This window comes from Colius striatus, chromosome 1 (assembly GCF_028858725.1).
Source record: "Colius striatus isolate bColStr4 chromosome 1, bColStr4.1.hap1, whole genome shotgun sequence".
NCBI lineage: Eukaryota > Metazoa > Chordata > Aves > Coliiformes > Coliidae > Colius > Colius striatus.
Window position 1 is genome coordinate 142,244,223 of NC_084759.1, and position 17,304 is coordinate 142,261,526.

At 37.1% G+C, this 17,304-nt stretch overlaps 1 protein-coding gene across 3 annotated transcripts in view; it reads right to left on the bottom strand.

Annotated features, from left to right (window-relative positions):
- The window catches only part of ERC1 (ELKS/RAB6-interacting/CAST family member 1), a 300,129-nt gene that overhangs the window by 122,990 nt on the left and 159,835 nt on the right, over nucleotides 1–17,304 (bottom strand). The gene's annotated exons all lie outside the window — the stretch shown is intronic.

Below are 17,304 nucleotides of genomic sequence, written 5' to 3' on the forward strand. Positions count from 1 at the left end.
CTACAGGTTTTGGCCAGAGTGGCTTGAGAGCTGTCTTATGCAAAAGGACCTGGGGGTGTTAATCGACAGCTGACTAAATACGAGCCAGCAGTGTGCGCAGGTGGCCAAGAAGGCCAATGGCATCCTGGCTCATATCAGAAATAGTGTGACCAGCAGGACCAAGGAGGTGATTGTCTCCTTGTACTCGGTGCCGGTGAGGCCACACCTTGAATATTGTGTTCAGTTTTGGGCCCATCACTACAAGAAGGACATGGAGGTGCTGGAGTGTGTCCAGAGATGGGCAAGGAAGCTGGTGAAGGGTCTAGAGAACAAGTCTTATGAGGAGTGGCTAAGGGAGCTGGGGATGTTTAGCCTAGAGAAAAGGAGGCTGAGAAGATATATGATCACTCTCTACAACTACCTGAAGGGGAGTTGTAGTGAGGTAGGGGTTGGTCTTTTCTCTCCAGTAACAAATGACAGGACACAAAGAAACGGGTTTCAGTTGTGCCAGGGGAAGTTCAGACTGGACATTAGGCAGAACTTTTTCACTGAGAGGGTTATTAAGCATTGGAACAGGATGCCCGGGGAGGTGGTGGAGTCACCATCCGTAGAAGATATTCAAAAGATGCATAGATGAGGTGCTGAGGGACATGATTTAGTGGTGGGCTTGGCAGTGTGAGGTGACTGGTTGGACTCGATGATCTTAAAGGCCTTTTCCAACTGTAATGATTCTGTAAAATGTAAAGAGAAAAAAATTGGTTCTACTGTAGTCAGTCCATCACTAAAGGCTTCTGGTTTGTCATCGCAGGAGTCCGAAAAAAGATGCCAAAAGCCTCACTAAATTATGGGAAGTGGGTTTCTGCAGTGTTGGCTTAACTACTGCACTGCTGAACACAGAAGGAAAGATGATATGTCAAAATTGGAAAGCTACTCTTCCGAAGAGGATAATTAACAAAAATACAATTATTTGTTAAATTATTCTCTGATTTTTTCCAAAAAGTACTAAAAAAGACCTGCAGAGCTTTTTAAGAAGATCCTGAAGCTTTCAGGGAATATACAATATGGTGTTACCAAAAGGTAATATTAGAGTTTAATTTCATATCAGAAGGAAATAATCATAGGAGTTCAAGTGAGTATGGTGGACCTCCTTCATTTAGTCACACATGTTGAATAACTACTTGAAGCGTCTGGACCAGAAAAGCATGCAAAATTGCCACTCATAAATGCAGAAATACCTCTTACACCAATGAAACAATAATTTGACCTAAGGGATTTTCAGGAATATACATTAGGTAAATGCCAACAGCCAGAACATCATGGCACATAACCCAAATGGTAGTTATCATAGAACCTAGCTCAAAAAAAGATGTTTGATGTCCCTGTGCAACTCATACAAAACATCTGTCCATGGTATATCATATTCATTACTATTTCCTGAATAAGATGGCAATACAAAAAAATAAAAGCATTCTGTCTTGATGAGCAGAATAAAAGATGATTTAATATACTCCTGAAGAAGGAAATACCCTTTAGGTTATGTATAGCTTGGTATCAAGATGTAGCATAAACCACAGATTAACACAGATCCAGTACTAAAGAGTCTGAAAACAAAGTAACTGAGAGGCATACAATCATTCAAACAATTGCTACTGATATATTGCTGGGCATGAACAAACAGTGCAGTTTATCAAATAACCACAAATGCTAATACTAATATCATCAATGTTGCATACAGCTGTTTTGGTGTCTTCAGTTGGTAAAAGGATTGAAGTATCAGGGGTTATCTGTGATGAAGAAACCTCTGTTTGTTTAGGGAGAAGCTGAGTATACCCAACTATTAGGTTTATATGAAATTTCTCAGAGAGTGACTGAAGGGGGTTTTTTCATTAAGTACAGCAACAGCATATGTAGTTATCTTGAGTTCCTGAAAGAATAGTCTGAAATAGTCTGAAAGCTGAAGAGAAAGAAGTTGCCACGCAGGACCCCTTTGACCAATGTTTCCTCATCTTTGGGGAGCTCAGATCTGTGATGCACAATGACTATCTTATTAGGACAACATATTTCAACATCTGGAAAATTGTGTCTGCCAAGTAAGACACATGGACTGGAATTCAAGCTTGACAAGTTGCATAAATGCAGAAAAATAACTACTACTTTAGGAGACTAAAGGAGAAAAACTGCACTAGAAAAATTTCATTCCACTACGAGTTGAGAGGGAAGTGCAACAAATTGGCCACAGCACTGCATATGCTGCCTTAAAAACACTAAGGACAGTAGAAGGCAATGAGTACATTCTCCTAAGAGCACCACAATGGAAAAAGAGAAAACAAGTACATCCAGAATATGCATACACTTATGGATCATCAGTTGCAGAAAGAACAAAAATATATATTTAGAAGAAAAAGAAAAAATAGATACATTTATTTTCCAGATATTATAAATGTAATTGAATCACTGCAGCATCAAAATTAGCACAAGTTAAAAAAGCAGGAAAACATAAGGAAGACACCAGTTTATGAGAAAAGGTCAGTGAATTTTTCTTTTGAAATAGAGAAGTAGAAAATGGATAGCTGTTCAGACAGTAATGTCCCTTGAGTATCATTACTACAGTTTAAGAGAATCCTCAATATAAATATAAATTATGCTGCTGACAAAAATATCTTCTCTTGTATAAACAGGAAGGATGCACAATTTATGGACAACCACTTGAAAGAAAATCATTAAAAGTGCTAAACTACAGAAGTTAATAAAATACAAAAAATAAAACCAGGCAGGTAGCTGCTCTTCCTTCAGAAAGTCCTCATGGCTAACTACCTCATTAAGGAAGAAATAAAAATAAAGTAAGTAAAACATGTCTGTAAAATAATATGACAAATGTATAATTGTAAACATGTTGGTATCAAGACTACTTACATAAAAGCTAACTGAAATGGTAAGCATCTGTAAAAAAATGCTCTCCTCTATGTGATAAGAAAATAAATACAGAACTAATTCATACCTCTGGAGCTACATGAATTCATTTCTGTTCTTAAACATACAGGTCATACAGCAACAGCAGCAAAAAAAATGCAGAGAAAATGACAATGCTATACAACGGCATTACCACTGAAGAGCAGTTATCACAAAAGGAATAATTTCGAGGTGTATCAAGATGTAAATAATCTTCCATATGTGACCCATGTATAATTTGAAGGGCAAAATATGCAATCGTATTTCTCTAAAATATATTTACATGGGAAAAAACATATACCCAAATCCATGCAAATCAGAGAAGAAATCATAGAATCATAGAATGGTAGGGGTTGGAAGGGACCTTTAGAGATCATCTAGTCCAACCCCCCTGCAGAAGCAGGTTCACCTAGATCAGGTCACAAAGGAACATGTATATCAACTCTGAGGATAGACTGCAACAGATAACATCCAGGTGTGTATACATTACTATTAATGGATCTAATTTAAAAGAAAGGGAGTGGAAAGGGGAGAAAAAAAAAATCTTAGTGAAAGTTTAGAGAAATACTTAAGTTTTCACTTAGTCTTTTTCTAGAACACATATAGTCCTTTCCAAAACTTCTGAATATGACTATTATTGCCTGAAAACTGCTACAAATGTATTGTATACATTTGTATACATTGTAACCTTGCATAATGTTTCTGAAAGTTATATAGCATGTCTAAAAAAAGTGTGAACAACTACAGCCATTCATACTTTTTTTCTTCCATGATATTTCATGTGTTACTACTCATGTGTGTTACTTTCAAAAAAGTGTTTCCAAAATATATAGCAGTTTTGTTCAACATCAGGAGCAACCTGAAATATACAGATCTTGTGGTAATCACAGAACAGGAATGATAAGAAAGGCTCCTAATCAATTTTATTTGAATCATGTGCATCATAAAGATCTGCAATTCCAATATCATTCTCTGCTACTAAAGAGAAACTCCATTGCAATCTACATTATTTATACACTTCTTGAAGGACAACAGAGAGGAAAGAGAAGAAAATAAAACTCTATTCCACAGGCCTAGTAGGACATGGACCTGTTAGAACAAGTCCAGAGCATGAAGACGATCAGAGGACTGGAGCACCTCTCCTATGAGGACAGTCTGAGAGAGTTGGGGTTGTTCAGTCTGGAGAAGAGCAGGCTCCAGGGAAACCTTACAGCAGCCTTCTAGTACTTAAAGAGGCCTACAAGAAAGCTGGAGTGAGACTTTAACAAGGGCATGTAGTGATAGGACAAGGGCTAACAGCTCCAACCTGAAAGAGGGTTGATTTAGATTCGATATTAGGAAGCAGTTCTTCCCTGTGAGACTGGTGAGGCACGGGAACAGGTTGCCCAGAGAGGCTGTGGCTGCCCCATCCCTGGAAGTGTTCAAGGCTGGGTTTGATGGGGCTTTGAGTAACCTGGTCTAGTGGAAAGTGTCACTGCTCATGACAGGGGAGTTGGAACTAAATGATATTTATGGTTTCTTCCAACCCAAGCCGTTCTATGATTCCTCCTGTGAGAAAATGGCAACATCTCTTCCTCATCACCACTATGCTTTTGACACTTCTTTCCTGTTACTCTAAGTTTGGCGCTCCCAACACGGCAATCAGTTAGGTGTGTTGGTTTTGTATAGGCAGTTTTCATTAGCAACAACCTAGACAGACTACAGTGCCTTGCCAATACTAACAACCAGGTTTACCATTTAGCAGCTCACACAGGGTGCCAACAGCTTTAACATTTTGCTTCAGCTGTTGTAAATTACCACATCTGTGTTTTTTTAAAACCTACAGGGACTGTGCTTCTATCTAACCACAGTGGGTCACTGCACAGACTATTGGAATGAGACCCGAGGCTGACAATACAGCTGTGAATATATTCTGAAGTGAGCAAGAGCAATGGATATCTGTAATCGTTATGGTGGTTTTTGTGGTTTTGGGTTTTTTTTGATTGTTTGTTTTCTTGTTTTTGTTTTTTTTTTGAGAGACTAACAGGGGAAAAGTTACTGTAAAAAGATTTCTTCACACATAAATCAGCATTATGACTCAAGACTCCTAAATTGATACTGGATTACAGCAAAAAACAATGTCAGTTCTAACTAACTGCACTATTAATATGAAGCTCAAACCCATACATTATTCCCTTGATACAGCCCTATTTCTATGAACTCTCCTTGCTAATGTCAGTCCTGTCATCATCACTGTACTAATATATCACAGCAGACTTACCTTTCTTTGCTCATTTTCAATCATTCAGCATAAAAAAGCAGCAGAAGCAAGCACACATGAACAGCGAGTGACAAAAGTTCACTTGTCTTCCCTCTGTCACAGCTGAACATACGACAAAAATTTCTAGTGATATAAGCACCACTTTTGAAGTGTTTACTCAGCAGTTGATGTCATTGAATCTTTCCCACTTTATCAATTGCACAGGGAATTCCTGCAATCATTTCTGGTCTCATACATTTATTTTAGTCTCCGATGCCTCTTTCTTGATTTTCATCATAGTAGAGTAGCAATTGTACTTCTGCTAGGGACTGCTTCCATTAAAGCAGCCATCAGTTCTGGGATAGGACTGACAGTCTGATAGCTGTTGCTAACCACTATTCATTTTAATGTAAAAAATCCCCAACACTATCACTTTCACTCCACACAAACATTCTCCTATCTCCCCAACTTCAAACTAGAGATCACCAAAACAATCTCACGTCAGAATTAAATTGTCACTATTTCTCACAATACCGGGGGATGCTCCAATCCTCCTGGAAGCCAGATGCATCAAGTGATGTTAATTTCAAGGAAAAGATCTGTCTTATTCAGCTACTAATCAAATATACACATAGCAGCTTAGGGAAATATTTTGTTTTAAGTTTTGAAAAATGGCTTCTGTTCTCAATACCTCTATCAGTAAATGATCAGCTTTACCATTGTATCTAAAGTCTAAGGATGCATTTTAATACAGGAAATAAACATTACTTGGCCACAATAACAGAAAGGTTTAAAAATTTCACCAAGAAAGCATCATGAAGAACAGAATGACTTTGGTGTTCAGCAGCTTTCAATTTATACATATGTATGGAACATGAAACCTGTTCGTTACAAATGGTAAGAACAGCATACTGAAAAGAAAAAAATAAAAATTGTACATTTAGATACTAGCATCATAAAAAAACAATGAGTTTGAAAATATTGAAATGAAAATATTGAAAAGAAAAGCTTCTTGCTGTATTTTCAGTGTTACTCTGATAGTAGCATTTGAACAGGCAACATATCACAATATTCATAGAAATTACCATTTAAATTCACTGGCATAAACCCACAAAAGGATGAGAAGTGGAAACTCTTCACATTCTGAGAGATTCTCACTTCTTTGTAGGAAATTCTAGTTGTTTCCATAAAAGCCCTGAGTAGTTCAAAAGAAAGAGGAAAAATAGCTATTGTTTTTCTTTAGCCCTAAAAATTCCAAAATGATCATCTATTGTTCTCAGCCTGCAAAGCTGGAAAATGTACTCCCTAGCTCTTATCTTCACTCATTTCTTTTCCATGTTCAACTGTTTCAATTTATTTAATATCTGTCTGAACAGAAGCTTGTCCTTATGTGTTCTATCTTCTTCCTTTCCTTTACCTTTTCTACTTTTGCCGTATCTTTTCTGTGCTGGATGGCTCACATCATTGCACATTACTCAGGAGGTGAATGCACTGCTGATACACAGTAGTATTTTCTGGTTTGACATTTAATATTTATCCACATTGGTGGGTTTTTTTTAAATAGCTTGGCTAACCAATAATATTTTCAGTACAATATCTATTCTAATTCCAAGATTCTTGTCCTATGGTAATACAGCTAGATCAGAACCCATCACTGTATATATACATTTAAGATTGTTTCTCTTGACAGGTATTAGTATGTACTCGTACTGAGTTTCATCTGCTATTTCATCCATGAGTTAAGAGTTCTGAGATACTTGTGGGGTTATTTAGGTTATCTTTCATTTGAAAATTCTGAATAAATCAATAAACAGAATTAAGAAATTTAGTGAAATTTAGTCTCATTTACAGAAAATATGACATTTGCCATTTTTAACCAGATACATTACCTAAGCATACAAAACCCTAATTGTTCCACAGCACTGAGATGGAAAAAAAAAATGTTTACAGTTTAAGAATACTCAATAGTTCTTCAAAAGAGGGAAAACAGAAGCACATAGATGGTGACTGGCATGGAGAAGAAAGCTGTGCCCTATAATGGCATGGATAACTGTTGCTGGTACACTGAATTCCTTTAGCTTTTATTACCTTACTTTTCATGCCCTGCTTTTGAAAACCACCTGACCTAGAAGACACCAAGAGTTAAAAAGAATTCAAACTCTAGTAACAAAACCCTCACAATACCCTAAACTGAATTTGTTCATTAATTTTAACTGACTATAGACATTTTCTAGAATGTTGAGATCATCCTCCTTTAATCCTTGGTAAAAGACTAAATGATATCAATAGTTTTTCCCACTACGTGCATTCAGATTTGAGTGTACCTCAACATTCAACAGCTTAAGGGACTGATGCTTTTAGTATTTTGCAACTTTGTGTCAGTTATGAATATATGATTTGCAGCCTCAGCCTCAATCCCAGCTAATATTTGCACATCACAGTAAGACTGGTTGTTCTGATATATCCTAAGAGTGTGTAAATTTTAGTCAAAGAAGAAAATTTAATAGGAAAAGTGCCAATTAAAGACAGAATAGGTTTCTTTCTATAGGAAAAGAAAAAGATAGCTTAAGGATGACAACAATTTAGGCAGCTTAGTAAGCAAGACCGAGGAATAATACTGAATCAGAATGAAGTGAATTCAGCTTATTACTACTTGAAATTAATTAGAAGAAAATTTTAAAGGAAATGCTGAAGTAATTGTTGCCATAGGTATAGATCTAAAAAAAAATCCCACCTGGACTATTTTTTTAAAATAAAATATGAATTCTGTTTGTTTTTAGGTCTCCATAATCACCCATCTCCTTCCTTTTCTATTGGACATAACAAGAATATGGCAGAACAGCAATTTTATTAAACAATGAGACTATGAAATGAGTTGCAGCAATTGGGCATATTTATTTCTGGGGAGAAATGACTTAGAAATCATTTTCAACACAGCAAGTAGAAAAAAACCCTCAAAAAACAGAAGAGAGAAAAAATGCTAATTTATTGCCATTTCTCAGGCTCATGAAATAAGACACTGAAATGAAAAGAGAGTTGTTCTTCCCCTTGAATGTATTCCTATTGTTTTGCTTAAATCTGGCCCTCTATGTTTTATACTCTCAGGAGAGACCTCCTCACAGGAACCACACCATGTTGTCAACAGTTACATTAATCTCTCTGACAGTTTTTAGGAAAGGAGTTTGAACTCTGATACTAATCTTGGAAAAAAAAATAAATCCATGCAAAAAGTATCTAGTGCTTAAGGTTGTTGGCACACATTCAGCTGTCCAGTCTTCGCCGTACTTAGTTTCTGGCATATCGTAGAGTACCAACTCTGCTCTTTGCCAAACAGGCAGGAGAGTACAAATAACAGGTTTTATCTTCCACTGACACCTAATGTTTCTGCAGAAAAGACTGGGTGAAAGTGTGTCTGGAGAAAAATATTCCTGATGGATCACAGAGAAATGTTAGGATGGAGTCTTCTTTCCTCTATTAAAAACTCTCAAGCCATATAATGGCTTTCTCTCACTACAAATCTCAATTTGTAGTTACGGAAATACTGGGATAATTGGGAGACTGCCTAATGTTAGTTGTAAATAGCAACTTTCACAAAATTTTTCCAGCTGTCTGTTCACAATTGTAGAGCATTTTTATGTTATATAAGAAGACAGAGTCAAACAGTTCATCTTTTTAAAAGAGTGAAGACAACGAATACTTTTAACCTGAACATAATAAATGTATGGCAAACTACACCATAAAGTGAAAACAAATAGAGCAGATGGCTAAGTGTCTATCCAGCAATATACTTCTCCATTCCAAATGACAAGGCTCTTCAAGCCTCATTTCTGTAAATGTTAAAGTAACAAGTATTCTGTAAGCAGTGCACTCTTCTGGTCAGAGACAGAAGGTAATTACTGAACAATATCTTTAACATTATAAACATTGATCATGTAGAATGACAGATTCTGTCACTATAGGAACTACCATACCAAATCTAAGAACAAGGTCATATATTTATTTTGATATTCAAAAATGTGTACTCTATTTTAGATGAAGGGAAAACCTGCATCTTCCTTCTTTAATAACTCAGCTGAAGAACTCATATAACAACAGATGAATCTGTTTCTGAGACAAATCACTTTCACATTCAAAAGTATATTATTGTTATTGTTGCTTCAACATGCAACACTGCACACATGAGCAACAATGAAGTTAGTCAGACCTTGTAAACATCAGAAGAAATGGATTTACTGTTTGCTCGTGGCTCACAGTTTACCTTGTAATAATTCTAAAACACAAATCCAAGAAAATTAAGACATGGAAGAGATAAACTTATACTTTGTTTAATCATCACCCATATGACTCTATACTCTTTCTTTATGCAACTATCTAGAGAAATTAAGATTTCTGTACAAAAAATTGGGAAAACTTGTATTAGAAGCAAACCCAGCTAAATACTCTTAAGGCTTAATGTATATAAAAACCTCTCTTGATGAGTTTCCTTTAAATGGAAAATTACTGTCTTGCAAAGTCCATCAGATCTACATGTGAAAGGATAAGAGGACTAACATTCCTAAGGATAGGACCTGAGGAGGACTTCACTCCTTCATGTTTGTCAAGATATTTTTCCTACCTGTCATGTTTGCTTTCTGGTGATCTGTTAGCAAGCCTTCATGTCCTTCTTCAAAATAAAGTTGTATTTTATGACTTCAACAGATGAAGATGGGAAGAAACATTTTTTTTTAACTAAAAACTCAATTTTATCTGCTCTATTGTCCTACTTAAATGGAAATGCAACAGTGTAATTTTTATACAAAAACTTAATTTTACGATATTGCTATTTCATATTACACACTGATGTTTGGTAAAGTGCAGTATTCCTCCACTGGTCAATGAAGTAGTATTTCCATCCAGTCTCTTTTCTGTGACGTTCAATGATAAAAATTATTAAGGTATTAACACGGTGAAAATACCAGTCTTTCTTCCATTAGAGAGCATTACAAATGAAGACTACATCAGCGAGGTCTATAACTACTCTGTTACTTCATACAGGTATTGAAAAGTACAAAAGTGAGCCTGTCTATTCACAGAATCATAGAATGGTTTTGTCTGGAAGAGACCATTAAGGTCATTGAGTCCAGCCTTTGTCCCAGCCCTATCACGCACTAGACCATTTCCCTAAGTGCACATCCAACCGTCTCCTAAACACCTCCAGGGATGCTGACTCCACCACTTCCCTGGGCAGCCTGTTCCAATGCCTGACAACCCTTTCAGGAAAGAAATTCCTCCTCATATCCAGCCTGAACCTCCCCTGGCGCCACTTGAGGCCATTTCCTCCTGTCCTATTGCTTGTCACTAGAGAGAACAGACTGACCTTCGCCTTACTACAACTTCCTTTCAGGTAGTTGTAGAGAGCGATAAGGTCTCCCCTGAGTCTTCTTTTCCCCACGTTAAACAACTCCAGATCTCTCAGCCGTTCCTCATAGAAGACATGATCCAAATCCTTTACTAGCTTGGTAGCGTGCCTCTGGATCCTTTCCAGCACCTCAGTGTCCTTCTTGTAGAGCTGGGTCCAAAACTGGACACAGCATTTGAGGTGGGGCCTCACCAAAGCAAATTACAGGGGAATGATCACGTCCCTACTCCTGCTGACAACACTTGCCAGGATGTCATTGGATTTCTTGGCCACCTGGGCACAGTACTGGCTCATATTCAGCCAGCTGTCAACCAACACTCCCAGGTCCTTCTCTGTCTGGCAGCTTTCCAGCCACTCCTCCCCAAGCCTGTAGCACTACTGGGGGTTGGTGTGGCCTAAGCACAGGACCAGGCAATTGACTTTAGCGAAACCCATGGCATTTTCTACGTCATAAAAGTACAGGTATCCAGGAATGGTTAATTATGAATTTTTAATTTCTTAAAAAAAAAAAAGGCTAAAATTCAAATTAACTCCCTCTGAGAAACTTCCCCTCACCATGAGTCACAAAAAGTCATCATTTTTGCAATTTCTTGCAAGCATTCAGGTAAGTCAGGAAAAGGTCTCTTGACAAGGAGAGTTACGACATGATAAGAACAAGAGATACCTTTTCCTTGAAGCATCTGCCAGGGTTAAATATTTGCTTATGTCTACAGTAGCTGCACACACTGTGCTGAAAATCGCAACCCTCCAAATAAGTATAAAATGCAATGCTTGTGGAATGTTGTATTTTCTGTAATATATTGCAAAAGCTTCTGCAAATTAAAATTGCTACTGGAATATAACATCATTAATGAATCATAGTGCATATTAAAGTCTCTACTGCATTTGCATATTCTGTTTTCTAATGCATAGCCTGCTGTCATGGAATGTCTCAGAGAAAGGGTTGAAGGGTCAGCTGATGCCAAAACTACCTACCGGCTACTGTTGCACTTAGCCTAAATAAAATAGGAGGAATAATTTGTATGGATTTGTTCCATTTCATTTTTTTATGAGATAAGATTGCTCTTTAGAGTATATATTTGTTTATATCTGCTGCACTGTAACAAAAGTCCTATGTAATACTGAGACAGTCAGAACAAAACTGACTCACAGCATCTCTGAACTCAGAATGACATTTAGCTTGATTATCAAGAATGCATAAGAATGTTGCTTCATCCTTTATGGTGACTGACAAGAAAAAACTTATCCCTTCAAAAAATGCTAACAAATTTCTCAAAAATTGAATTGGACAGCAAATTAATAACCTTTCTGTGCTTTCAATAATGAATTCTCTTCTAGAGGACAGGAGGATGACCTAGAACTGAATACACCACTTAGTGGAATTATAGTCACCTGTTTAAGTGCTAATGGCACCTAGTCAGGCTCATGGAACACTAACACTTAACAAGGCTGGGCAGCACAGAGAATTATCCAGGGATAGGCAGGCCAAAACTTCTCCCTCATGTAATTAATGTCTAAAAAATATCAGGAGAGGGAGGGGAGCAAAAAAGAACATTTTGATCAGAATAATTCTAAGAGACAGATCTGAGCTCAACGAGAAAACACAGGCCTGATGTGTCAGACTGTCTATGGAATAATCCTGCAGATGCAAGAAGACATTAAAGAATAGATTTCTACCAGGCTGAAGTGGAGTAGCTGACAGCTTCATGGACTTTAACATGTTGAGTTGTGCTATCCAAGGGATAAAGAAAGTACACTCTGCTCAGCTGGCAGGCAAGGCTGGAATCTGATATGGCAGTGGTCTATATGGAAGAGAAATTAGCCAGGAATTCAGCACTTGGAATTCACTTATCCTGGGAAAACATGCAACACCATCTAACTAGCATAACCAATTTGCTTCAAAGCTTATGATGCCTACAAAGGAAGAAATCTTGAGCTTCAAGTTTCACAAGCTTTTCTTTAAATATAACTATTTCTTCAGAAGCTTTGTACACACTGTCCAAAAGCAAGTTCATAGATTAATTAGGGAAACATGCTCTCTCTTTGCTAACGGTAAAAGGTGACAAACCACGATTTTCATCATGGCATGTGTCCTGGTTTTGGCTGGTATAGAGTTAATTTTCTTCCTAGTATCTGGTACAGGGCTGTGTTTTGGATTTAGTGTGAGAACAATGTTGGTAACACACTGATGGTTTGGTTGTTGCTAACAGGACATTCCAGTTTCTCAGACTCTGCCAGAAAGGAGGTGCACAAGAAGCTGGGAGGGAGCATGGCCAGGATAGCTGACTCGAATTAGCCAAAGGGTTATTCCATACCATAGGACATCATGCCCAGTGTATAAACTGGGAGGAGTTGGTCAGGAGGGGCAGATCACTGCTTGGGCATCTGTTAGTGCATGGCGAGAAACTGCATTGGGCAACACTTGTTTTTTTGTTGGTTTTTTTTTCCCCTGGGTTTTATTTCTCTTTTTGTTATATGCCTTTCCATTAATATTATTACTATTATTAATAATAACAATTTGTTATTATATTCTACTTCACTTTAGTTATTAAACTGTTTTAATCTCAACCCACAAGTTAAATATTTTTCACTACTCATCATCCCACTGGGAAGCAGAGAAGTGAGTGAGCAGCTGCATTTTGCTCAATTGCTGGCTGGGATTAAACCACGACAGCATGATATTAACATCAATAGACCAGGTGAAAAAATGTCAGCCACCTTACCCTCAAGATTCAATCACAGCACGTCAGAAGGATATTCTTCAGTAATTTAAGAGCAGATGTACTGGGCTTCACTAGGTTTTCAGATTTTTCAATGTTAATGTGGACCCTGTGTACATGCTATGGTGCCTCATCAATAGCAAGCAGATAAAGTCACCAGGATCAGAGCTTTGAGCCTGGGAAGATGGGAAAGGTGGGGGAAGGTGGTCTTAAAGGGTTGGTTGTGCTCTTCATTATTGTACCACCGTGTTGTTCTCTGTTTGTTATGTTTTGGGGTTTTATGTTTTTGGCTGATGGTGGACCACATGAATTTCCGTTTCCTTTCCCAAGTGAGTAGTCTTGTCTGTTTTTCCTGGGACTATAAGTGGCAATCGAGCCCTCCTTGTTAGGGCATTTAGGGCATTTCAAAGGCCCTTGTTACTTATGGCTGATGGCCCTTTGTTCCTGGGCCTAAACCACAACACCATGTGATCAAGCTTTCTCTGGATCCCAGTAAAAGCATTATTGAACAAAAACATGGGGCATTTGTTTAGATTGAAAATTCGCTTATTTCCACTAGAAAGACATTTTTCCTATTTAATGCTCAATATGATAAAATAAACATAATCACACAGAACAACCAACATATACTTGTGTAAAATTCACTGATTAGGAATTTTACATTAAATTGTCTAAAACTGGGTGTGGAAGAAGAGAAAAAATAAGAAAAAAATGTATGTTTACTTGGTTTTACAGTTGTTCATTAAAGCATTCAAATATACTTTACACAACTTCTGGACATACTGTTTGTCAGCAGCAATTAGAGCCTGATGGATAGCTGCTGCAGTACAGTTCTAATAGCATACAACTCTATGCAACAAGATATGCTGAAAATTCCACCTAAAAACTCTGGAAGATACTGGAGCGATAGAACAAGAAAATACGTATACTACCTTCCAGGTGTAGGCTCCAAGTACCCGTTCAAATAAAATGAAATTTCAGTAAATGTTACCTTTCCAAGAACAGTGAGAATATCAATTCCTTTTCACGATAGCCAAGCTTGAGTTACTTGAAGCAAAAATTTTCTACTCCAGCCCAGCAGCTTGGGTTTTTTTATCCTCCTTATAGACCAGACACTCGTTAACCTCTCAGATCTCTGGGGAGTCGTGGTTTAAAGGGAACCCAGGAGGAAAAGACAAATTTGGAAAGCCATTTATCCATCTCACTAGAACTGAGACATTATGGTTTTCATTCTTCCCCCACTCCTCAAAATACCAAATTTCCATCATCAGAGCTCTCTGAATAAATGAACATTTTGTTACTGGACTCAGGAAGAAAAAAACCACATGCCTGTTAGGGACAGAGAGAGGAGGAGTGGAGTATGTGCTTGGGAGTGTGTTTATTTGACTGGATTGCAGACGGTCAACCGAAGAACATGCAGATCATATATTTTTAAGCATTTCATAATGCCTTATTATTAATTCCATCCAAAACCACCAAGACCAAAATTATCCAAAATTGGTGCTTGTGTGTCCTGACCCCAAAGCCAACAATGGTTGCATTAAAAAAAAAAAATTAAAAAGATCTACGTTCCTCTCAGGTTTAATTTTTTTTTTCAATGGATGGGAAGGCCCTTCAGAGTCTATGATGAAGACAGGTCTCCATAACTAGCAAACTGAAATGTGGTCCTGGGTAAATTTCACTTCCAGGAAACCAAAATGTTGCAGTCCTTGAGAGAGGGAGGCTATAAGCAGAGGGCTCTTCTAAAGGAAAGAGTTTTTATTGAACCTGTCAGTTGTCATTAAACACTCCATATTTTACCTTAGCCTGATATTTTCATTAGAGCATACAGACTTTTTTCATCTGTGAATGAAAGCATTCCCTTCAGCTTTCTGTTGAATATGGGGAAAGACTCTAAAGTAGAGCCCACCCAAACAGGACAATTAGGTTCACAAAAGCAGGAAAGGCACTAGGGAAAATCAAGTAATATTAATACTATGATGACTTACACATTTCAATGTTGAGTATCACATCCCACTTGAGTCTTAAATTCTTACATGCATTTAATAATGTCTATTTTTAATCTCAGAGATACTTGCATATAATTACATAGAAAGCAACAGACATCAGTGCAGAATAAAACAGAAGCAGAGTGAAAAAAGTATGTACTGTCTAGAGACATCTCTAATTGGAAAATCTGAATGTAAAAAAGGTAAAGATAATTAAATTGTAAACTTTGACATCTGTGTTCCCAATTCTACCTTTCCTTTTAGACCACCAACCTACAACAAAGTAACACTGGAGACAGAGAAAAATACCAAACAGCTTGGCTTCCTCTAAAGAGCCAATGGGTTGTTTCTTGTTCCTAGGCATAAGTTGATTACTCTGAAATTTAAAAACTGGAAACATTTAAAATTATGCAAACTATGCTATTTATAGTTTTATATCCATGATCTCTCTACTGCTAAAACACTCTGTAAGTAAAGAATTGGCTAGTACATTGCAAGGACAGCTATACATTCTTAAAGAACTCTGACACAAAGCTGCACTACTGTTTACCACCTAATTACAGAGCAAAAGCTGCCTCACTGCTGCCACTGAAGCTGTACGATCCCTTTGAAGTATCAGAAACTGGTGCTTAATAGTTTTACCAGGACTTAACAGTAATAGTTATCATTGTGTGTCCATTGCTGTAGGTTGTTATACAAACACATTACATAACTTACTGTTTAGTAAAACAAAAGGAAAAAGAGCAATTTTAGCAAGCAAATAGGAGCTGAGAGAAAACAAATTTCATTTTTTTCCCAGTGCATTCAGTTTGTGTAAAAGAAAGAAAAATGAAAGAAGAAAGAATAATTGTGAGGTAAAAAAGACAGAAAAGAATGCCATACCTTTTACTATCTGAAAGTGTTACATAAAAACAAAGAAGATGGTTTTGTGGAACAGTGTCATTTGATACACAGTGTAAATAATTACAAGGCAAATATCAAGTACCATTTATCTTTTTAAACTCAAAATACAGATGTACTCAAATGCAGATTAGAAATCTAACCAAATATTGTATTAGCTGTAGAAATTTTTAAAGACGTTTAACTAATACAAAGAGGATTGTGTTATTTAAACTTAAGCTGCCACATAACGAGAGCCTTGTGGATTGCCATAGCATTACAGCCACAAAACCCATTAGCAGATGTAGAAATCCCACATCCCTGCCTTTTAGAAAAAAGTCTGCAGTTATGAAATCATTTTCATACACTCGGAACTTAACTATTTCAATGCTCTGCACATACAGCACTGGAATTGAGGGGGAAAACCACAAAATGGTGCATCTGAGAGCATTCCATACGGACACATGTTGCTGTGGTTCTTTCAAAAGTTCCTAAAGAGTTGAAGCTATCCCCCTGGAATTCCACAGAGCAGAGTAAAGAAGTATCTCTTTAAATTATGGAGGGGAAATTATCTTTGCTAGTGAACTATTAGGATTTATTCTGTGTCTTCATTGTAGATGTATTAAGATATGTAGCTAGTAACAAGAAATGGGATTTAACCTAGGATAACCTCAGAGAAGGTTTGCTCTCTAAAGATTAAGAAAATAATTTTTTTACACTTCAAGGATAAATTACTGTTTCCATGTTTATTTTCTCTCACCAAGAGGAAAGTTATTTTTGTAAATTCAAGAAATAACAGACAAAATATCTACTATCTCCCCACTTAGCATCACGGTATCTTTGCTTTATTTCATGGCAACAGTTTAACGTGTTCACAACAGCACTTGGTAACTTACCATTTGATAAACCATTTACAGCCGATTATCAACATATAGCATACTGAAATATTTGACTTGCTTTCATAACAGTGACTTTCACATGCCTAGGCAGATTTGAGGTAACCAGATAACTCTATGGGGCAGCAGCATGATATTTCAGAAATAAAGCAAAGCAACTAATAAGCATAATAGGAGTTTATGAGGTAGAGTAGGGTTTCACTATCAAACAAGGATGAGTAAACACAGAAAACACGGTCTTCCAGTTACTCAATGA